This window comes from Aedes aegypti, chromosome 3 (assembly GCF_002204515.2).
Source record: "Aedes aegypti strain LVP_AGWG chromosome 3, AaegL5.0 Primary Assembly, whole genome shotgun sequence".
NCBI lineage: Eukaryota > Metazoa > Arthropoda > Insecta > Diptera > Culicidae > Aedes > Aedes aegypti.
Genome location: NC_035109.1, coordinates 247,284,966 through 247,310,991, shown reverse-complemented (window position 1 = coordinate 247,310,991; position 26,026 = coordinate 247,284,966). Strand labels below are relative to the sequence as shown.

At 34.8% G+C, this 26,026-nt stretch overlaps 1 protein-coding gene across 7 annotated transcripts in view; it reads right to left on the bottom strand.

Annotated features, from left to right (window-relative positions):
* The window catches only part of LOC5565208 (serine-rich adhesin for platelets), a 306,053-nt gene that overhangs the window by 86,328 nt on the left and 193,699 nt on the right, over nt 1-26,026 (bottom strand). The window lies entirely within an intron of this gene.

Below are 26,026 nucleotides of genomic sequence, written 5' to 3'. Positions count from 1 at the left end.
CCAAAACAAACCCAACTACTGTATAGGGTTATGGTGAGTGCTGAATGGCGTCGTTGTAGTTTTCTCGCGCGGCGTCGTAACCGGTGAGTGCCAAACACGTGCACCATACTTTCGACGAGCGAAATTTGAATGTAAGTCCACAGCACAATGCTGGGTTTCGAGAACGTCTCAGATAGTGAAAATCCGCATCGGTTTTTACTAATAGAAATAAATCTCACAGTACCGAACCCCTAGCTGATTACTTCAAAAATAAGATAGGTTTTGCATCAGCAATATGCATAATATACTGAAACCTTCATTTACGAAGCAGGTCGGGTACCTAATTATAATTTCAGGTACCGTAAAATGTGGTGTTAAGGCATGAAAAAAAGTTCAACTTAAATTGCCAGCACCTTCTAGTATGTATATAATTGAACAAAATGCAGTCCTTCTATGACAGTCGATTTTATGACAGATTTCTTAGATAGTCATGAAAATGTGTGATTTTTTATGGACCTGCCAACAGCAAAACATTATTATTTTAGTCAATATCGTAAATATTTCCCTTCAATTCTATAGGCCTTGCTATTTAGAAGTTGTAATACTTCAAAATAATTCAAGTTGGAATTCTCGAAAAACATAAACCGTCTTATATTAACTGCTAAATCTCTCATACATATTAATTCTATTTGGAAGCAATCTATCAGTGTATCACACAATAGTCTTGGAAAGTTTTTTGTATTTATATGTAGCAGGATCATTTCCAAAATATTTGCAGTTTTCGAATCCTAGAACCGTGCATTTCAACCTTGTGAATGACCTGTCATATGTAAAGATAATTTCAGCAAGCTTTAAGTTTAAATTGAAGAAGTGTCGAATTTGCCCTGTAAATAAATTATTTAACTGGTTGCGATTGTGGATCTAAAGACGAATATCTGGATGAGTTCTTGTAAAATTTTACACATTCGTTCAACTAAAAACTTATAAGATTATGGTTGCTTAAGTTTGCTACAGTATGAATCTCATTCCCAAACCTCCCAGAGGTCACTGGTTACGATGGTAAATTAGAAGGCTTGTACTCAAAGGAGTTTTGCAATAACCGTAAACAATCGTTCGACTTAAACCTTGATAGATTATGTTTTGTGGAAAAGCTTCTCAAACTTCTGAGATGAAACCTTTTGAGGGGAAGCCTTCCAAACTTCTGAGGAGAAGCTTTCCAAGCTTCTTAAGTAATGCTGCCAACGCTTCTGAAGAGAAACTTTCTAAGCTCCTGAGGATAAGCTTTCCTAAGCTTCTAAGCAGAAGTCCATCACTCGCTGCCCACGCCTCTGAGAAGAAGTTTTTCAATCTTTTGACGTAGAGCTTTCCCAAGCTCTGAGGTGAAACTTTCACAAGCTTTTGGGAGAGGCTTTTCAATCTGTTGAAGAGTATATTTCTGAATCTTTAGAGGCTTTAACAAGTTTTTGAGGAGAAGCATGAACAAGCAACTGAGAAGAAGCTTCCCCAATCTTCTGATGATTCTGATTCCCCAATCTTCTGAAGCATTTGAGGACAAGCTTTTCAAGCATTTGTGCATGCTCTACAAACTTCTGTGGAGAAATTTCCTAAGCTTCTGGAGAAAAGCTTTTTATGATTTTGAATGCAGATTCCCAAGCACTTGAGGAGAATCTTTCTGAGAAGAAAGTTTCCATGGTTCTGAGGAGAAGCTTTCCATGGTAAGAAAAAGCTTTCATAATTTTCTTCTGAGAAGAAGCTTTAAGCCTGATTAGCCTCTGAGACGAAGCTGCTCTTCTAAATCCAAATTACATCAAAAGCAAAACCTCAAATTTTGAGCCAAAAATATTAAGATTTAAAGGTGGTGGCGCAATCGACTTGAAGTTGAATTTTCAAGTTACGAAATATGACCTCAGTGAAGTCATCATAATTTCGTTATTTTCTAACCAATGTTGAAGCTTTTAGTATCATTCTCTTTAAAACTAAATGTTTGAAAATTCGTAGTACATTGAGTTTATCGAAAAACAAATTTGTCTTAGTTAAAAGTAGCCTTATCCAAATTTTTCTTCTTTTTACTAAAAAGATCATTTTTGTTTGACCATAACTTCATAAATACTCATCCGATTTTAGATCTTTTAACATTCTTCCAATTTAGTTGTTCTAAAACTGCGTTCACAACAAATCTATTTAAAAAAAAATGTTTCGACTGTAAATGTATTTTGGACAGGCTAAGCGTATGTTTGGAAACGGCGATCGAATAACTACATTAGATACTTATCTTTTATTACGTAATGTTACTTATGACACATTCCAGCGTAACGCGACACCACGAGGAACCGACTTTCATTATCAAATTAGGCCTGTTCTCGGAAATATGCCTTGTGACCAGTCTTCCAAAAATCCCACTCCAAGAGCTGCTGAGATCAAAAGCCATCTAAACAAGATTTTTTCCGCGCGCATCTTTTGCTCAAATCCAGGCATGCAATGAATCATGCCACGTGTATGAGAGGATTGAATCCCAGGATTCAATCCTTGATCGATTGTTAGCCGGATTAATGAATCGAGTAAGCATTGATATTTTATTCCATATCTATTGGAAACTTTTGTCTGACAGGAATTTATCATCACAGCTGTTTCTAGTGAACGGCTTCAGGAATCTAGAGATAATTTTTGGTAACATTCTGACCTGACGTAATGAATTCACATGTAGACGGGACTTCGAGCTCCTTTACATAAATTATGAATCAGGACAATTTAGATTGAATTTCCGTTGAAATATGTCAGGATTCAACGAAACTCTAGCTTTCAAATCTTTGTCTTGATTTATTTGTCCTTGAGTGGAAATGACCAAAAGCACCTAGTGGAATTTTGCTGTGGTATGATACCATTTCTCCTCTATCCTCACTTGCTGAACTTCATTGCCTTCCATATCACTCCCTCTCATATTCGGTAGGCAGGTTCTATTTGTCTTAATTCCCAATGAAACGTCAAGCATTCCAGATGAAGAGCATTTTACCTGGACTCGATTGCCTATAAGCGTAATGGCAAGATTCAATCATGGGATTGAATCCTTGCATGCATGAATCACGCACGCTGAGATTAGAAAATTCAGGATTCAAAACGATCCCGCGCTTTGAGATGATTTCAAAGCATGCTTGTTTAAATCTGGGAGCAGAAGGATGCTCTTAGAAGACTGCTTGTGACCATGTGATTAAACAGGTTTTATATATTGCATATTAAATGTACTTGATGTTGTGACATTCATTTTTAAACATAACACTGTATATATGGTAATTAAAAGCAGTTGCATTTCGTAACGCGACACCATCGCTGAAATGCACTTTTTTAAACATCACTCTATAATCGCCTATATCTGCTCTGCTATAATTTTTACAATCCGGATTTGTTCTAGGCAATCCTTCTATGTATTGATAAGAATCAGAGTGTGACTTCAAACTGGAAGGAAATATTGAATAATTGCAGAAATCATTGATTTCATTTTATGAGCGTCGCGTTACGTTTATCTTCCAACAGGGTTCTGCAAATGGTGTCGCGTTACGCACAAAGCATTTTTTATTTGTATTGATTAAATCGGTAATGTTGCTTTCAGAATACAGAAAAAATGTATATCTAGTATTGTTATTTGTTTAATACATTCGACATTTTGCCTCACAGTGGGCTAATTTGATCCGACACTGGTTAAAATTAATTTAATTTTTCTGTGTAACCTTTTGAGAATGTCGGGCTTTGTAAAAGCGTAGATGGCGCTTGTGGTCACCATATAAATTTGATTAAATTCTTTGCAATAATATTTAGATATTTCTGTGATTTTTTTAGAATGTTTCTGGTACAATGCTTTCGGATGGCGGTGCGAATAATCTTGAGCTTTGATACATGTTAGAATTATTGATTTTGATTGTAAAATAAAATTATGTAAACCTTTCAACGATGTACTTTCAAAAGTATGCTTTCGGCAAAGTTGACAAGCAGACGTTTATGGTTGTCGGAACTACCCAAAATTCAATAACACAGTGGAGTTAATGGATCTGATAAATGGGTAAAATTATTGAAAAGATTCAATAAATTATTTTAAGAATATCGTTTCAGAAATTTGTAGACGAGCATAAAAGCTTCCTAATGATGGGACGAAAAATATGTAGAGCTGCTGTACAGTGGAGTAATTGCACTTTTTTTTGGATTAATTTTTTTTTAACTATTCCTTTGATCATTTTTTGAAGATGATGAAAATATCCGATGTACATTCGATTTTTATAATCTGCTGGTTCAGACATAGCGTGTGCAGGTGTTTATGATTTACTAATGGTGATCTGAAGGATACAGAATTTTGTGGCACAGGGGTGTAATTGAACCAGATCTTCTTCTTTCTGGCGTTACGTCCCTACTGGGACAGAGCCTGCTTCTCAGCTTAGTGTTCTTATGAGCACTTCCACAGTTATTAACTGAGAGCTTACTATGCCAATGACCATTTTTGCATGCGTATATAGTGTGGCAGGTACGAAGATACTCTATGCCCTGGGAAGTCGAGAAAATTTCCAACCCAAAAAGATCCTCGACCGGTGGGATTCGAACCCACGGCCCTCAGCTTGGTCTTGCTGAATAGCTGCGCGTTTACCGCTACGGCTATCTGGGCCCGTGAAACAGATATTGGGCCAATAAAATTCAACGTAGCCATGTAGTATTTTGAGAATCATGTTTTAGGAAAATTGTTAAGAACGTTTATGGTCTCAAAATAGTGATCTGAATATCATGGAATTCTGCCGCACAGAAGAGTTATTAAATCATATTATGAGGCGAAACTGTGAATACATTTTAACTCATAAAATTCAGTTCCTCAATTATTCAACCGATTGTTTGAGCTTTCATTGAAAGGAAATAGTTGTACCAGATTTAAGCGTTGGCGCAATTCTTCTGAAACCTTCCACGTTTTTATGAGAGGTAAATAGGGTAGGTGTACCAGTAATGGACATAGTTGTTTCCTAGTTCGTCATACGTGATTACATTAATGTCTTCAAATTTTGGAAATGTTTGTGTGTTGAAGTAGTTAGATTTAACATATATCTTAATGTAAAAACATTCAAAAAGATTTCAAATGTGAAAGTTATTAGAATTTTACACATGGCCAAATAGGGAACTACTATGGCTATAACTGGTACACTTTCCCTATGTTTCTTTTTTTGCACAAAGCTAATCAAATAGCTCTGGTTTTAGGTCTGGTTTTGAGAAGCGACCCAAATATTATCAGAAAGGTGCCAATCAGTGAAAAGATAGCCTCACACATGTTGGAGACTGCTTGGCTTCAATGGTAAACAACCTGGATCACTGGAAAATCCGCAATATTCATAAAAAAATATCAATTTATAAAATCATCCAATCAGGACTCCCCGTGGACCACTACAACTCCCTTTGGAAGATCCGCAAAACTGGTCGTAGAAATCATCCTAGACCACTGTGCGTTTTTTAACACGTAAAAAATCATAATTATAGAACATATAAAATTTGTTATATACGTATAATTCGGGGCCTTTCTTAGCCCAGTGGTTAGAGTTCGCGGCTACAAAGCAAAGCCATGCTGAAGGTGTCTGGGTTCGATTCCCGGTCGGTCCAGGATCATTTCGTAATGTAAATTTCCTTGACTTCTCTGGACATAGAGTATAATCGTACCTGCCACACGATATACGAATGTGAAAATAGCAACTTTGGCAAAGAAAGCTCTCAGTTGATAACTGTGGAAGTACTCATAAGAACACTTAACTGAGAAGCAGGCTCTGTCCCAGGAAGGGCGTAACGCCAGAAAGAAGAAGTATAATTTGAATTGAAATTAATGATTACCTTGATCACCGAAGTTTATTGCAAAATTAATCAAATTCATTATTGTACAACGTAAAGGATGATTGTCAACATAGGTAAATGTCATGACAAGACATCCAGAAGATTTGAAAAAAAAAACTACGTGTTTTTAAGTTGATTTTTACGATATGACCATTTTTTACTGTTGCTCCAGATCCTCTAAGGAGCTTTATAGTGGCCCAGTGCTGGATTTGGGCTTCGGGGGCCCGGGTCAGATCTCTTTACGGGGGCCCTTGGTACAAAATGATCGGGAAAGCTTAGTATTACGAAAATAAGATTTTCGGAAAGCATGTACATGAACCCCGTGCGCAAATCGAGCTTGCTGCTCTAGTGCACGCTACATGGGTATAAACAGCCACTAGTTACACATTCTCCTGTGTGCGTTGATAGTCATCATAAAAGTTTATTTCCTTTGTAATTGTGAATGTTATATCAACTAGCTTTGTTCAATAGATTTTTATTGTTTAAAACAAGTTATTAGTTTGGCCAGTACCACGTAATAGGGTAAATGTTGAAAATAAAGAAAAATAAGGTTATTTTTACCGGATTTGACAAATTGACAGGAACTTACTTACTAAAATAATATTTTATACTTTGTACATCTTTATTACAGTGCACGCTGACATAAAATCAACAACTACAAAGAAAACAAACGCAGTCACGAAGCGTGCACTAGAGCAGCGAGCACGATTTGCGCACGAGGTTCATGTAGGGGGGCTGGGGGCAAGAAGGACACCTTAAGATATATAGGTTCAAATCATGGTTGATTAGCACAATTTTTGAAGATTATCCAGTGTAGGGGCAAGCTCACCTCTTGTTCTAAATGATGTTATTGATAGATTTCAAAAATATAGAAAACACATGATGATTTGAGATTTTTGAAAATGTCCCTTCTTATGAGGTTTTTAAACGAGGCACGGGGCAAGAGTGCCAGTGTTGTAAAAAACTCAATTTCTCACAACTCACGCTTGAGATTTTTCATGCGTGAGTTGTCAATCATGCAACTCAGCAGTCAAAAAATCATAGATGAGTTGGCTTACCTTTTTAACTCATTGTCTCGTATTTCCACAGTTTACTCACACACGGCAATATTTTCTTGTTAGTCTGGTAAAATTATGTTAATCCTTTCTAACAACAACATTCGGGTTTTGCGAGTTTTTGCCGGGTTTTGCGACTGAATCATTTTTTACAGTTTGAGTTGATTGAGTTGATTTTGCATCAAAATTTCAAGCGTGAGATTTGCGGATCAGATCATTAATGAGTTTGCTCTCACGGGAGAGCGTATTGATTGAGATTTTGAGTGTGAGTCTATTAACACTGAAGAGTGCCACTCGTATGGGGCAATAAGACCACCAAAGCAAAATGCCACAAATTTTGTAGGTTATTATTTCCCTGCCTAAACGATAAATTGTAGAGTAAGTAAAGATAAAAACTGATGGATAAAGTTGACTTATAGTTAAAAAGTAATTTTACGAAATTAATTTAGTTTTCATCTTATTTGACTGTAACAATAATAGTAAAATTTTTTAAAAACCATTTTGAATGTCCAAGATGGTTTATTTTGATTTTATTTAGTAGGAAGAATTGATTTAATGCAATATTAAACAGGAAAAATAAAAGTTCATTTGATTTTATATGAAAAAATTGCGGTGTCCCTCTTGCCCCATAAGACATACTGTTATTATATATGTAAAATTTAATGTCAAAAGAACTTTTTCGAAAAAATTTACTCACAGCAATATTAAACAATTGACAATCATCGATACTTTGCGGGAAAATCAATATGTTTTCTATTTATTGGGAGTCAAACCTTGTTTTCCAGTTTTACATTCTTATAATATTTCGCATATTTTGCGTGGGTGAGTTAAACACATTTTTTTAATTTTTTGTACTAAACATTTTTAACTGTCATATGTACACAACCCTCAATTAGTACTCAATTTATACTTATCCTGCGTTGAACATCAAAAAATTGATTTGAACTACGTGAAATTAGAGGTTGCACTTTTGCCCCAGGTGTCCTTCTTGCCCCATGTCCCCCTACACCTGATTTTGTTTTTACCAAAACGAGCACTTTACAATAAAGAACTAAAAACATTTCGCATTTTCGAAAAATAAGGGATGGCCTAGTGCCCAAGGCTAAAGTCTTAGTTACTTGCTTTATACTTTTAATGTTCCAGATATTAACAACAGTTTGGAAGAACTATGGACACTTAGATAACTTGCAGATGATGCTCTAGTATCTGTAAATAGCCTATCAAACGGAAATCCTGCAAAGACCATAGCAAAATTACTTTGATAATCTATAAGCTAATAATTTAAGAATCGGGGAAAATATAATTGTATAAAAATTCTGTAGATTATGGCCAAAATTATGATATATTCTAAACTCTATAAATATTGCTATATTCAAACGAAATATGTGGATTTGGGTCAAAACTGTCGTTAATTCTAAGCTTTTAGTAAAATTTGATATATTACAAGAAAACAAAGAAAATATTAATACAAATATATACAAATACAAATGGAAAAGACTACAGTAGAATATGGAAATATCGAAATTCCGGTAGGATTTCAGATAGAATAGCTGCTTCAGTATCGTGATAGCGAAATCAGGAAAATCCACGAATTATCGAGTATCTTCGTCTTTTCAAGATCATTCCAGGACAAAGAGCACTGTAATTTTGACAGTTTCTCTCCAAAAAGTTGCGACAGCTTGCTATTATTAATCCGCGAAAAGTTTTAAAGTTTTTGATATAACCTTGATGATTTTCATTAGAGAGGATTTTCATTGGAACTGGAAAAATGAGACAAACTTCGTATTGAATTAGCTACTCACCTAAAAAAACATAATCTCATGTCATAATACAGTGGGATTCCGTTTTTGGCATGCTCCGTTTTTGGCATGCTCCGATTTTGGCACCCCCCGATTTTGGCAACAAAATGGATCCGTTTTTGGCAACATTTTTCAATACCATTAAAATTTGTAAATTTTTGTAAATTTTATCGTGTCTGTTACTTTAGTCACTTGAAAAGCATGTCAACTCCACACCGATTACATTCCAGATCTCCATTTTCGTCGATGTTTCCCCAAATCTCACCAACTACTAAGCACTCGCGTACGCGCTTATTTACTTCAAAATGGTCATTGGTCATACATAGGCAACGTTTCATGACACCAATAATCTCCACCAGTATCTCAACTTAAGACCAACCTCTTTTCATAAGCAATCATATTAAGTGACCAGCCCACTTGAGTCTGCCAGTAGGCGATACAATAAAAAAAACACTGTTCTTCTTGTTCAGCTTGTTCGAACAAAGCACCAGCACCGACATAAGAGCAACGAAAAATCTATGATTCACACAGAGTTACAATCATAAATTTTGTCTCGCTGTCTTTATTATTATGGATTTACATACATTGCGTATGTAAAAACACACCGCAATAATAGATACAAATATGTACAGCAAAATGTCGTGTATCATAACTTTTTTTAAATTTCATTAAATAACATGACAAATGCGAATACAGTCCAAACTACAATTTATTTTCAATAATACCATTGAAGCGTTAATAATGAACTTTTAATTTTTTTCATCGGAGACTTGAGGATTTTCGGCAACATCGCAGCGGAATTCCAAGATGTTAACTCATAGCAAAATCCTTAGCAAGATCCTGAGAACGCTCTGCGAGATCCTACGGATGCTTGGCAAGATGCTTCAGAGCTCAAGCGTTTTTTCTGCAGATTTTCTATAGGGGGAGATCCCCCAGTACCGGACACTTAAGCCACTATATTCATAATTCCAAAAATATTGGTTTTATTTGCTCATGTTACCCATTTATGATAAGTTTTATCATTTTTATAGTGTACAAAAGTAAATTTGAAAATATAAATATGAATTTTGACATTGCATTTTGATGATATATTTTGGTACCAAATTGATCGATCTTGAAAGGTGGCACCCAATACCGGACACGATGTGGAAACGCCTCGAATTCTGTAAATTTGAACATAATTGAATGCTTTTACTTTATCAATAGTATATTAGTGCCAATTCAATGCATTTGCAACATTTACAAGAACAATTTGAGTTTTTATTCGTTTGCAAGATGTCCATCAAAAACCTCTTTCATATATGATGAAAAATAGCACATTTTACGATATTGTTCTGAATGCTTATTCTTCTTAATTTTAATGCATGTTTGATACCATGATCGACGGAATTCATGAAAAATGAATGTATTTTGAGACACTGGTGCAATAATTACAAATATATCATATAACAAATCAAGCTGTCCGAAACTGGGGGACAGGAGGTTCTTAGCCAAAATTGTAAGTTGTCCATATTTAGTTCAATTATGGTACAAAATACATTCATACCATCAAATTAGGATTAGGTTCGATCATGCTTGCGTGATCCAAAGTATTTTTTCCATGTTCAAAATAATTACTAAATAGGCTCAAAATTAAGGCGATACGTCAAATTTGTTAAGATTTTCAAACTTTTCTACTTTTTAAAAAAGGCATACATATTTCAAGGATGTGTTATTCTACGCAAACATTAGTCTCCATAATAGCTTTCTTTTCTTCTAATACACTATTTTGATTGGACCATGATTTCTCAATTTTTCAACTTTGTCCGGTATTGGGTGCTGTCCGGTACTGGGGGATCTCCCCCTAAGGTTCTTGAGGTTTCATAACAGGATCCTGTAAATTTCAATTGATTTCATAAGGCAGGTGTAAAACATATATCTAGCTGAGTTAAAAATTATTTCAAGTATAAATTAAGGTGAAGATGAATCGTAGCCAAAGTTCAAATTTTCAAGAGCTCGGATCTGGAGAAGCAAACTTCCGTTTAAGCTGAAAACTTAATCGATTGATCACTAGCTGGTGGTAAGCATTCGATTAGGTTTTCAGCTCAAACGGATGTTTGCTTCTCCAGATCCGAGCTCTTAAAAATTTGAACTTTGGCTTCGATTCATCTTCACCTTAAATTCTACACAATTACAAGACATTTATGCATCTTCTCATGTTTATGTTCGCCCTTTTGATACTGTCAACCATTCATTATAAAATGCTTCACTTTATTAGAAACATAAATTGAAGGAGCAATTCTAAACTCATCGAATTTTTCAAATTTTACGCTTAAGTCCAAAAGTTGAACTGATTTTAAATGTTCATTTAATTAGAAAAAAAGGTTATGCCGTTTTGCAATACCCAGCTCTTTTGATTCGCAGATACGTCTTTAAATGAAAACATTTTTTTTTTCGTTTTCTCTCATAGTTTTAAGAAAATGTCCAGTTCTTCAATAAAAGTCACTTATGCGATTATTGGTTTTACAAGGCCCTCCTATACAAAAATTATGCATTAAGCTTCTAAAAAAATTGAAGACGTTGAGGCGTAAAAACGCGACCAGAAAATCGTTTGCCAGATTTAATATTACGGAGCTATAGATTCATAGCATAGTATAACCCTCCGGGAAAATGCTTCGAAGTGAACTTTTTCGAAGTTTCAACGCCTTATGATTCCATAAAAATGATATATTAACATTGTAATGATGCTTTCAAAACCAATATTTGAAAAATAAAATTTGAAATATGGGTTCCGATTTTGGCACGGTTCCGTTTTTGGCAACTGAAAATTTCAACTTTGTTGCCAAAAACGGAATCCCACTGTATCTCTGTTAGAAATGGTATCGGATTTGTATTTTTAATTTAAAATCTTTAATCATTAATGTAAAAATAATTCATTGAACAGTATTCACTTCTCGGGGGGCCTCCTTCATCGGGGGGCCCGGGGCATTTGCCCCCTCGGCACCCCCCTCAAATCCGAGCCTGTAGTGGCCACCTATATCCAAGAACAATCCCAATCATCCGTTATGTTTAGTAATTGATTTCTGATATGTTTTGAAAAAAAAGCGCCGTGATCTAGGATGATTTTCACGAAATGACCTTTTTTACGGATGTTCCGGATCTTCCAGAGGCCATTATTGTGACCACCCAGGTCCATGAACAATTCAAATAATCTATTGCGTTTTATTATGAGGAGTTCTGATGAGTTTGCAAAAAAAAACTGTCTTGGATTATTTTCATGAATTGACCATTTTTACGGATCTTCCGGATTATACGCTGGAGAACCACGTTGTTTACCATCGAAGCCAAGTATTCCACAATATGTAAGAGACTATTCCTGCACTAGTCGGCACCTGTCTGATAAGATTTGGGTCACTAGCCAACGCGTTCATTAAAAACCAGAGCTACTTGATCAGATTTGAGTGAAAAACAAGATAAAGCAGACATACCCACGTTTTACAAAAACGGGGAGGGTTTTAGTGGGGTGGCACCAACGCTGAATGCTAGTATAACTATTTCCAACTACTAAAAATCAAAAATTTCGAAAATCGGTTGTAGCATTGCTGAGAACGAGCATTTTGAAATTTGTAGTTTCATCCTGAAAATTTACGGCTAAAATTACGGTACGCGACACCAAAATTTTGCACCTAGTGTAACTTCTCGAAGAATGGTTCGATTTTAAATCTTTTTTTATGGAAACGCGTGTCTTGACGAGTAGGAAGAGAATCCAAAATATAACAGATCTATAAGAAGTATTTATTTTACAATGCCAAAAATAAGGCAATTTTCGTAACGCGACACCATAATAATGTGACTATTTGAAAAAATACGTTTTCAAAGAACCAATAATTCGTTTGAAAAAATTATACCCGCACATAACAATGTCATCTAATACTCTTCTAGTTAACGGATAAGACAATCATATTACACTTGATAAACTATGATACAGGGCTTTTATAAAAAAGTTGTTTAATGTCTCAATTTCTCACCAATAAATTATATAAACTTTATATAACTTTTCAGGTATGTTTTTCACTGTTATTTTAAACAAATTTATGTTTTTTATACAATTCAACATATTGTCTTTCATGTTTTGCATAGCTTTGGAAATATTTCAGAGTTTGAATTTTTGATATCTTGGCGTAGATGTGCGTGGAATGTGTCATATGCTTCATGTTTCATTGTACTTTGAGTTTCTGACGAGCAAAAGCTAACAAACTGTAGCATTAGCTGCCAAAACAGCGTTTTTCAGCGGCTTGTCTGTTATACATTTCGGACACCAAATATACATTTTGGACATCCTCATGTGAATATAATTTGGACAGGGGAGTTATCTCAATATCCATACAATGGTTTCTTTAAAAGACAGTCATATCATAAAATTTAAAGAGTTTACATGTGACTTATGCATTTTTCCGGCTATTGGATGTGTATATTAGTGATAATCAATAATTTAATTTATTACAAGCAAATATCATCAGATCCACAGAATACGCCTGTAAGTATGCATGCATGTTACATTCTAGTGTGTTTCATCAGATGGCCAAATTATATCTACTGAACAAAAACCATAATCTATTTTGGACATCATCTGATTTATGCCTTATTTACCTATGTTAAGATTTTAGATGAACTTAGCTTTAATTTTAGTTTTAGACATATTTTATCATATTACCACTTTTAAACTTCTTATGAATGCCAATTTTGAGCGCTATTATTGCATTTAATGTATGCTCTTGAAATGTACATCCTCTTGCATTCGTAGGTTTCACAGATGTTCTGTTGATACAATTTACAATTTTGATATTTTTGAAGCCAATTTGTAATTGTTATGAAACTGGTCGTCATTAATAAGTAGCGTAGTGTATTAACTATGCGATTCATGATTTCCTGTACATAGATTCCTCACCATCTAATTGGAAATGAACATAGAACGACCAGCCTGTCCAAATTATATGCATGTCCAAGTTGTATACGTTACCGTAGTTATTCATTCAAAACCATGATTTTTAAATGAAAAATGTCAATTTTCTTTGTAATGTTGACTTTTGTTTTGGCCGGAAATCATTTTTTTTACTATTTTTAACCGATGTTTATAAAGCATCTTGTAAGAATTACGAATTAAACAATGCATATATTTGAGAAAAAAATAAAAATATTTTTCTCATAAAATTTATGAAAAATTTCGTCTAAGACCTTTTCATAGCTATGGGAAAACCCAGTTTCAGCTTAAGGTGAAGATGAATCGAAGCCAAATCTCAAATTTTCTAGAGCACAAATCTGGAGAATTAAACACCTGTTTGAGCTGAAAACTTAATCGATTGGTCACCACCAGCGAGTGACCAATCGATTGAGTGTTCAGCTTAAACGAATGTTTGGTTCTCCTGATTCGTGCTCTTTAAAATTTGAGGTTTGGCTTTGATTCATCTTCACCTTAAATATTAACGTTCAACTGATAAAAAAATTTAAAATATAGTATTTCCACTGATATTCATGTTTTTGGACAGCTTTTGTCACATAATTAAGTCAAAACTATTTTTTTAAATTTATTTGTTCTCCAGTTTAGAAAATAAACTAAATTTGCTTCAAGAGCAAGTAAAAAGATTTGTAATCGGTAAGGTAAGGACTGTTCATTTTATAAAATGGACACCTTGTGCATGCTGTATCTTTTTAATTTAGGGTAAGTGATCCATTAGTTGTGGGTGTACCTATAGTTGCGGTAGTGCCATTTACACTCATTTGGTTGAATTAGCTGCAGATACGACACCGCCAATCGACGTACTGGCTTATTGATACACGAAATAGCTGAAAACATCGTTCAAATTACTTCAAAACTGATGAAATACCACCAAAACTGCTTAAACTTTTCTCACTTGTACTTATAGTTGCGGTAAAGTGTTCCTATAGTGGAGGATCCCATAAGAAAACAACGGATACCGCAACTATAGGAACACAAATTACAAATTTACCTCAACTAAAGGAACAGTGTACCAATAGTGAAGGTATTATTTTTCACTGACATCCCGATGGTTACTGCAATGAAATAAATTTTGTCATTAAGTGAATGGTCGTTACTTCCCGTTACAACAATAATATGTACATTAATTGCACTACTTAAATTTTGAGGGGTTCAATAAAGTTTAGCTGTGCTTAGTACCTCCACTATTGGAACATTTACCCTATCAATGAAATTTCAATCGGATTTCTGTAAATCGTTCAACTAGTATTGTATAATGTTGTGATAATAAACAAATCACCAAAATAATTAAATTTCACACGAATCTGGAACAACGTTTAGAACGGTCGGTTTTTGGATGTTATGAAAATCATTTATTGTTAGAAATTGGCTGGAAAATTCGACAATATATATTTTTTACTAGTGGTCTCGGCAAACATCGTCTTGCCATCAAGTAGGCTGTTGAAAACCACTACTAATCGTCCAATACAAAATGACAGTTCCGTACTCTCGTTTTTTCGACTTTCCCGGTGAATATCCTGCAACTTTTATACACACAAACACGTCGGAACCCTTGACGAACAAAATGGAGAAAGAATCATCCAAATCCGCTGACCCGTTCATAAGCCATTTCGTGACATACAAACACCATTCAATTTTTATTTATATAGATTTTCAAAAAAAAAAAGGCTTGTTCTTCGAAAGCATTATAATTATAATTATATATATATATATAATTATAATTATCAATCAGAAGCCTTATGTAAGAACTCAAGTTATTTTTAGAGCAACAATTTTACAAATAAAAACATTTTTCCCCGATATTTTTAGAGGAAAATATTTTAAATTTGAAGTGATCTGAAATGTGTAGAATTTTTTTGGTTTAAAGTATGTCCTGGCGGAAGCACTAATATAGTATTAATAAGAAAAACAATTTACGCCTTCATAGGGTTACTTATTTAGTCCCCACGTCACATTTAAAGCACAATAGAAAAACGATTGCTTTATTCTCAGAAGACTTTTCAAAGTACATTAACAATCATCAAAATTGGCAACACTTCTGTAATAAAATCGATTTTAATTTCCACATATTATTTTCATAATATGTTATTCTGAGATTATCAATTGAAACATTCGAAGAAAAACGTTTCCAATTTGATGTAGATCGATAAATTTGCATACAAGATTTCAAAAGTATGAGATTTTTTAGTAAAACGACCATAACGAGTAAAATTTATACTTAAGACTGCGGTTCAAACTCACGATTTAGCTCTCGTTTATACAAATATAGTTTCGTTAGTAATTTTAACTAGTTTTGAACAAGCTTTTTACTTTTTTCTTTTGCTGAGAGTGAAATTATGGTGTATCAGCAAAATTGGCCATCAATGGATACATCACTAAAGTTACCTAATTTCAGAGAATGGTGGAGTTTAGTTAATTTTTTTAAAGCTATACCTTCAATAGAATAGTAAGGGATACAAACATACAATTTGTTCATATATATGAGATTTTTTTTTTGCGTAAAATATTGTTAAACTTTGACGATCAGCTTTTCTTAGGAGTTTTAATAGTTTTAATAATAGTTGAACGATGCACTGAAAACCGATTACGATTTTATCAATAAATAAAAATATATAGCATGAACAAAGTGTCCACTTTATAGAATGAGCAGTCCTTATTCATGAAGAAGGAATGAAGAGGAAACATTTGGAGAAAACGACTTTAAGCTAAGATAAGTTTCGATTTTAGACAAAATTGATGTTCTACGAATCAATTTTGAAGAGTATGATGCTAAGAGCTTCAAAATTGGTTGGAAAATAACAAAGTTATGAAGACTTTACTGAAGGTCATATTTCTTAACTTGAAAATTTACCTTCAAGTCGCTTGCGCTACCTCTACATTTTAATATGTTTGGCTCAAAATTTGAAATTTCCCTTTTTATGTAATTTTAATTTAGAAGAGCGCACGATTTTTTTGTTTTGAGAACTTTTGAAAAAATAAGCCTCACCCTGATGAGTATGAACCTGATTCATAAATCTCCGAGAAATATCTGACTACACTTGTAGAGTAAGGTGGGGCAAAAGTTCGACCTTAGTGGTATAATCTAAGTTTTCAGGAAAACAATAGCAGTTAAAACAAAACAAATACCATACAGTGAACCGTCAACATATTGGCTATAATTTTGCTGAACAAACTTGTGTCAAAATATTTACCCATTTTTAGTTATAACAGTTTCAAAATTAATTGTCTTATTCGAACTTTTGCCCCACTGGTGGGGCAAGAGTTCGAATCTAGTGTGGGGCAAAAGTTCGCTGGCTAAAACACAAAATATCGATCCTTTTATCATAGGCATACTTTACACCAGCCGTAAACTTAAGTTTGACGAAAAATACACACTAAATTTTCATCAAAAAATTGCTCAAATCCGGGTTAATTGAAATATAATCAAAAATAGCAGTTTTCACAAAACTATGTGGAAATGTAAAATTTTGGTGACAAATTTCTCACGATCAGACAAATTTAACTGAATTTGAAGATAATATGTGGATTTTAGGCAATTTGCAAATTTTTCCGTGATTTTATACATGGGTCGAACTTTTGCCCCGCTGATTCGAACTTTTGCCCCACTATGAGCCAAAAATTGTTTCCAAGCATTAATGCAAAAACTAATACACCTAAAGGCATCCTCATGATAGGCCTAGAAACGCCCTTACATGAAATATTGAAAAAGATTTTATCTTCAATTGGTTCCATGCAACGAAAGTTTGACCAAAAATTACAATATTCACGTCGAAAAACAACAAATAGCCATAACTTTTCCAAATCTCAATCGATTTTTATGATATTTGGATTGAAAGTCTCTTACTTGAATAGCATTCGAACCACCATGACATTTATAAGATTTGTTTTGAATTGAGCTGGAAATCTTAAAAAGAAACTTTTACCCCACTCGAACTTTTGCCCCACTTTACTCTATATTAGAAGTCATATACATATTCAAATGAATACTTGGACCACCTTAGATATTCGTTGAACCCAAAACACAATAGTTAACAGCTGTTTGATCCTCGGCATCAAAATTGAGTAATCATGAATGACCATTTAATCTCATCATCTTAATCGTGAATAATGATAGTCGATTACACGCGAAGCGGAATGTCCTATATTAAATCTAAGTGACTTCAAAATCAATGGGATATGTTTGATATATTGCATATATCAGAGTCGCAATGCAATACAACAATATATCGCGCAATGCAACTACGAGCAAAACATCGGTCACCCACAAACAGCGTGAGCTGGAAGAAGTGACCTGCCTTAGTTCCGATCAAAACAGCGAACGCGAAAACTCTTCGTGATAGAATGAACCTGGTCTCGTGCATTCAACACTAGCAATTGGAAACGTGAGAAAAGTTGTAATCAATCTGCTGACGTTTTCGTTTACTATTCTAGAGTATAGAGTAATTAATCCAATAATTGCGGTATGCTTGAAGATTCATATCTGAGTAGTATACGTATGATAAATCTTCTGTAATCTACTAGAGAAGTGCAATTTGTTCATTTGATACTCCATGAGATTTAAGAAAACATTACAAGTTTCTAAAATAACATATGCTTCTTTTGTTCCTTGCAGTAATGCCAAGTTCATATTACTGTGGTATGCTTAGGAAGTAAGTTCTATTATTGAAGTATGTGGTTGATTATCATTGAATTATCAGTTGTTTTGTAATTCGAATATATACTTCCGAAAACCACTATTGTTCACTATTTAGGCTTATTTTTATCTGTTAGGTATCTACTCATCTTCTTCTACTGTTTTTCATGAATCTTTGCCAATAGACTTGCTTCTTTTGCTAAGTGTCAGCAATTCCTTATATTTAAACTGCTCTCTTTGTGTGTCATCATATGAATTTATATATTGTACGCCGCAATGCTTAGGATGTTCAAGACATTTCCCACTAGACATTAACTAGTTTAAGAACATAAGGTTGAAAGACATAAAGTCGCAATTTGATTTTGATTTTGAATGTTACGTTATCTTCTTCCATCAAAGTTCATACTGTTCTTCACACAAACCATGCAACATTGCTAAAGGAACATACAAGTGTTGCGCCGCCGGTAGCAATCATATACCACGATTAGTGATTTCTTTCAACAATCAGTTTCATAAGCCAAATGCAACTGCCACTGGTGTTAGCTTGAAACGTAAACTGGTAGTGATGCGGTGTTCCGATTGATTTGGTAGTTAAACAAAGGCAAAATACCGTTTTGACTCATATTCCGAACACTTAAGGCCAACTGTGGCTTCAAATGCATCTGATTGGCAAAAGTTAGTTAATATTTGTGTAAATATTAATTTCTTCGCAAAGCCTAACTGTTAGCTGTTGGATGTACCGATAATAATATTAATTTAATTAGTTTTAGTATTGTTTTTACACAAATGAATGGAACAACATTTTGATTCAAATGCCGAACACTGTGTTAATTCTGTCTCATATTCCGAACACCTTGATTCAAATTCCGAACAGCACGAATAAATTGTATTCAAATGAACAATTTCGCAAATAAATTTATCGGAGCTTGTTCTACTGGTCTCAAACTAGACAATCATCACTACTTCGGCGGTATAAATTATATTGGAGACGGTTAAATTGAATTGTAATTGACTGCCATTTCCTTGTTATTTGGTGACATATTTCAACGAAACATTTCAACCAAATCGCCATACAAAAACCGAGTGTTCGGAATATGAGTCTGTTCGGAATTTGAGACAAAACGGTAATACCATCATAAAACGGCAAACGTGCCTCTGGATGTGTGCCGAGATAATAACAGTCGAAATTTAAAACGCCTCCGGCCATATGTAAGAGGTTAAATTTTCTAAGACGACGACTATCTAGTAGTGGAGTGTGCAAGCGCACGTACCACTTGATAACATCTCGTGAATATTGAGATAGCTGGCAATAGTCAAGAGGCACAGCATTTGTATACACGGAAGCTGCGCGCCATCGAAGAGAAATATTGCGCCAAATTTTGGAAAAAAATATGCAGTAGAGAAGAAGAAAACAGCTAAGCGGGTTTGTACTTCTTTTCATGGCGTAGATGGTGTTGATTCATTTTTTTTTTCTTGCTCGTGTTGGTAACTGAATCGATAGCATGTGCTCCAACTTGGCTCTATTGGTGGCTGCGCATTAATGTGCACAAAATTGGCGCATATCTCGGTCAAATCTGCGGAGATACCAGAGCCAAGGTGAGATACGGCCACAGCGATGCGATAAGGATTATTTTGGGTCAATTAAATTGTGCAATAGAAGCGTTTGTTTGATGGATGTTTTGAATTGCTAAGTGGTACTGTTCCCTGAAAAGGGTCTTGAAAGTATTACATAACTTAAGGAATGGTAGATTGAAATTTTTCATAGCCCAGCTTATGACTGTTTCGTAAGGGATTTGCTTGACACACAATGATAAAAAGCAAAGATTCCTTTATAAATCACGGAGGCTGTTATAAAAAAAATGACAAGCTTAAGCTTGAACAACATTTATTTCTTTTTATTTATTTATTAGTAGGTATCTGCCTAATACCGGTATTAATTCTTTCTAAGAAATATAAGCAGGGCTGAAAATGGTAACAGTAGTAGGTTTGAATTTCGCAAAACTGACGCGGCTATTCTCACTAAAGTTGTTTAAAATCATGAATCCATGTAGTCCATGTGGGTGCATGAATTTTCAATAGAAATATTAGTAGTAGAACGCTAATGGCGCTGTTCTCACAAAACGGAATTTGTTGATTATCACCTTAAACTGTAAATTTTGAATGTTTGTTCGACGCCATGTTGTAGTGGATGATTTTAAAATTTATTTGACACTTTGAGGACCGGTACTCAAGCTGTCAGCGCATGGCAAACTAGATGTTAGTAACACAAACAGTAGCGACATTAGCATTTTTAGGTTAATGCTTCTGCTGAATTTTCTAAATCAGTAGTGTTAATGAGGGCTGTAAATGCGGGAAATGCAATGGGAAATAGAACATTTTCTACAGGTATTTTCCTACTTTCAGGCATTTTGCACACAGCAGCGTTAAGCGTGAGTTTCACTGGTTTCGTTGACTGTGATTTGCTGCGCTTGCCTATTGTAATGTGAATCTCAAGGCTTTTCCCAACTCTGAATATTAGTTTTCTAATCCTGAATCAAATGCAAAATGATTTTGTTGCAGTATGTCATGACTTCGCAGCAAAAATAAACACTTGTCATGAAGCTGAAAAGATTTGTAATATGTAATTCGTTTTTTTTTCAGGTTAGAATTTAAATGTTGAAATCATACAAATACAGTGCACCAATAATGAATTCCAACATCTAAAATTAAATCTGAGATCACACCAAAAATAAAGCTAAGAACACAATGAAACCTAATCTCTAAACGACTATTGAAAATCACAACCTATTCGAATCACGAAGATAGTGGAGACTTCGAACAGGAACGTTCCTTCTGCAGCGATACTAGCAAAATGTACACAAAAGCCAACGACTGCAGTGAGTGTAGGTTCTCATCGTTGACACCTAACATTCGAAATGTCCATTATGCTTTTTTACTTCCGTTAAAGGTTTCAACAATAAATTTGGCAAAATCCTGTTTATCTTTACCATGTTTCATCAGTTGTCTGTCAACTTTGGTTATTCCTGCATCATCAATTGAAGATGAGCATGGTTTACTTGATTGGAAAATTCTGTCAGACCAATACTAATATCTCTTATTACTTCGTATAGGGTAGATGTACCAATAGTAGAGGTAATAAGCACAATTGAACTTCATTAAACCGCCTAAATTTAAGAAGCGCAATTAATTTACTTTGTAATGTTGTAACGGGAAGTAACGACCATTGACTTAATGAGAAAAATGATTTCATCGCAGTAATCTACGGCACGTCAGGGAAAAATACTACCTCCACTATTGGTACACTGTACCTTTAGTTGCGGTATATTTTTAATTTGTGTTCCCATAGTTGCGGTATCCGTTGTTTTCTTATGGGATCCTCCACTATAGGAACACTTTACCGCAACTATTGGTACAGGCAGGTCCGTCCCACTCGGGCTCAGATTGGGTACCACTTCTAGTACTGCATTTGGTCCCTCGGTAGTGCAAAAGGTACCCAAGTTTGACAGATCGCAGTACACTTTTAACGGCATTCTAGATTACCTTATGAGCCATAAAATTTTGGGCAACTGCAAGGGACATGGGGGTCTTTAATTTGTCTTTGGTACAGGTAAGAATAGTTTTAGCAATTTAAGTGAAATTTCATCTGTTTTAAAGCAATTTAAACGCTCTTTTCAATTATCCCGTGTATCAACAAGCCAATACGTCGATTGGCAGTGTCGGTACTGTGGCTTAGGTAGTGAAAACGGCACTATCGCAACTATAGGAACACCCACAACAAAGGGAAAGCTTACCCTATCTGTAATTTTTATCAAAGGTAACTTGCCCTGCCTACGTATTAGTGTTGAAAATGTGCGCCATCTGTAGGGGGGCGAATTAATTAAAAATGTCCAATGGCATAAGTGTTTATGTCGCGTACATAATGGCATAAGTGTTTATGTCGCGTACGTAAAATCGGGTGTAATTGATCAGAAGGGTGAAATTGATCATCGTATCACACGATATTATTTATTCGTAATGGAGCACAAATATCAATGTAAGCTGCAGTAAGTGAACGTTGTTTGTCGTAACTATTGTCGAATTGTATGTTGTGAAGTTTTTTGCGTTAAGGAATGTTTATTACTATGAAAATAATGTAAAATTTCAAAATTATGCACGGTGAAGTATTGACAAACACCTATGAACTTTTATTTCTAAGCAAGGATTTGAACATGGTATAAACCTGAAAGTTTGTGAGCATGCTTGAGATATATCCCCAAACCAGATTTCATCACCAAAACTCGTACCAATTAGCTCATATGGTTGAAATAATTGAATTTCAGTAAGATATCATTGAATTCCTTGCATACATTTAGGCATATTCCGCGTAATTCTTGAAATTTAACTACTCGTTAATAATATAAACATTGCATTGTTAAGAATTCGACAAGCATATTCGGATTCAGGGAGCTCAAATTTATCATGTAGAGTTGTTTTGAAAACTAACAACAATTGGCATTGACAAGTGATCAATTTCACCCAGAAATGAGATCCCCTGAATTTTTATTTTAGATATATATGTTAACACTAAAATGACATTTGTTAGAAAATTTCGGTACATGAGTCGATGAGGCTCACCTTCGTACTTGTTTTCCTGAATTTAGTTGTTTTTATTTGTTAACATTATAGAAAACAGACTAGAAAAAAACGTGAAACATGATCAATTTCACCATCAAATTACGGTATCTTTAATTTGTACCATTCTCAATATGACGTTGCTCGCAAATGCGACGATGTTCAACAATAAATATTTCATGTCATGATTTGTAGGACCCCTTAAAAGTGCGGAGCCGGGAGCCGTGGCCCCTTTGACCCCACGTAAATACAGCCCTGCTCATAGTAAACAAGAGAAGAAGAAGAGAAAGATAACAATGGTGGTATGGAAAAAACAGTATACAAATCTAAGGCTGACATAGGCTCACACGGGTTTTGAAAGAATACTAAATTTCAAAGCCTTATTTTAAATTTTGAATCTAAATAAATTCAACAATTAAGTTGAGAGAACTATAATTTATTGAATTTTTTTCCTTGTCCAATTTTTTTTCTTGTCATCCAAAATTTTTCATCTAGCAGCATCTTCACAAATATTTAAAATCTATCTAGGAAAAAGAATTGAATTGTTTTTACATGGTATGTAAATGATCTTGAGTTTGAGAGAAGTGAAAAAATGCGCGGTCCGTTAGTAGTGTTTGATCTTTCGACCTTGACGTTTGCTCCTGCGGGGGCGGGCGATGAGGGCAGGATCAAACATGTCGCGCGTCGGATGAGTAAAGTGAAAAAGTGCCGCATTCGATTAGTTCTTTTTGATCCTTTGACCTTGACGCTTGCTCCTGGGCAGTGCGTCAAGAAAGCCCAAGAAGTCGTTGGTTGTTTTCCCTCTCGGGTCGCGCGCCTACTTTCACTGAGTGCTTTTATATAGCCGAGCAAACAAGTGAAGCTGAAAGTGGATTGTTGCTGCTCAGTCAAGGATGACGGATCAATTGGTGAGCTCGTTTCATGCTACTATTTCTAATCTATAAAATAAGTATGACTTAACAATTAAATGTTACAACGGTAAGACGTAAATATGATTTTTCAACAAACTATGATTGGTTCGTCACTGTGAGTGTCGACATAAACTCTGATTCATGAATTACTTATGTTTATTTTTTTTAAAACTTACTTTTATTTTTGTAATTAAAAATAACTTTGAAAAAGAGGCGCGCGCATCGTTTTTCTTCGTATTTAACGTTTTCCACTACCGCCAACTGCAGATCTTGTTGCACGAAATAGTATTTCGTGCAACATGCTCACCAGATGATGATAGTGTTAACTGGTGCTAAAGAAATTTGTTCTAAGTGTTGCATCTGTTTGTCTGTGAATATACTTATACTTGCAGTTTTGATGTCTTGTTTGCTGGGATTATATTGATCGATTCTCGCGCATCTTTCCAAAATCTAACATTGAGAGGCTCTCTTTGTTTACTTTCTCTTTAATCAATAACTGAGACACATTAACCGCTTCTGTTACGTTTTTTTGTATGAAACGAGCGAGAAAGGAGAGAATCTCTTGTTTGTTCATAGGTTCTTTAGTAATGTTCAGCGAGAATTGTTTAAAATTTGAAATTAGGGTGGCAGATCCAGTGGTAGTGTGTGTTCCAATAATAGTGGTAGTGTGGTTTTAACCCTGTTATAGGCAATTTATATTTGTATGTGTATTTTTCTAACATGGCCCTTGTTAAAATAATATGAATGTGTATAAAAAAATCTTGGATGTCAGAAAGAAAATAGTAGAAAACAATATAAAACCTTAACTTTTGTGCTCATTTGCACCAGTAATAGTGGGACGTCCCTATAATAGTCAGTCTCAATGGGAAATCAATATAATCCACTATAGGAAATGATTTTTCAGAAAATTCAATGATTTTCTAACTCTAAGATTATTTTTTACGTGAAATAGAATAGAATAGCTTTTGAATGACGTATTCAGATATAAAAAATTCCTTCCGTAATATTTTAGCGATTTTTTATTCCTCAACCCGTTACTATTGCCTCTATCACTGGTACAGACGCCCTATGATAAATTAGTATGCGAATAATATGAATATTAATAAGTTTAATTAAGTTTTGCTGGCAAATTAAATGAATGAAAGGATATTGAAATAAGTAAGGTTTAAGAAAACTCCCAGTGACAAAGTGAACAAATTTGTCGAAAATGCATCATGTTTCGTTACTTATCCTTCGAAATAATAATATTGAACCAATGACCTAATATTAGTAGTTCAAGTCAAGATTTCCCCCATCAACGTTCTCAGCATGTTCAAAGTCGTACAACAAAGTTATACGACATAACCATAATCGTCCATAAAACAACCACAGTTCAAAGCAGCAACCTGAAAACGTGAGAGTTCAACTCTCGATTCGTTTCTATTGCTGAGCAGTTAAACACCACCAGCGTATGGGTCACTGTCATCACCCAGATTTGTATCACACGGCTTTTCACTACACTCAAAAACAAAGCTACCCAAAATTGAACTCTTCTGAGTCATCATAACGTGTGTGTTTTTATTCTTTGTATGGTATCTATGTATCACAAATCCTGTAAAATTGATTTTGTGCTGGTTTCTACTTTATTTTCTAAGACGTCGCGACGCACAAAGATCTTTATGTGTCATATACTTTGCAAAAGAAGAAGAAAAATCACCCTAGGAGCAAGATTTTAGGAATGTGTTAAAATTACATACCTGATATGTTGGTCCAGAAGAGCTCGATTTTGTGCGAATCGAACTCAATTTTGTGTAACTTCGTTTAAGTGTGTACTGCTGGGGTCTTAACAACCAACTTGACCATGCTTTGCGCAAAGTGATATTACTGACTGTTGAAGCCACCGTCAAGCGCCTCTCGATGCCGAACAAATTATGATCATCTGCGTGTCTGATGTCTGGGGCATGGTGAATTGTATAGTGATAGAAACGAGGGGAAATAATGCTACCATTTATCATTTAGACGCCACACAACGTAGCCCGGCCGAGACCCACAGTGACCACCGGTGGTCATATAAGTAATTTAGATGCTGTACCCAGTCAACATCATTGTTTATGGCGCATTTGTTCATATTTCATAGCATCACTTTTGACATGAACCAGTTTTGAAGCGACCAAGTGGTCGGATCAACGAAAGGTTACGGTGGATTATAAATGGCGATC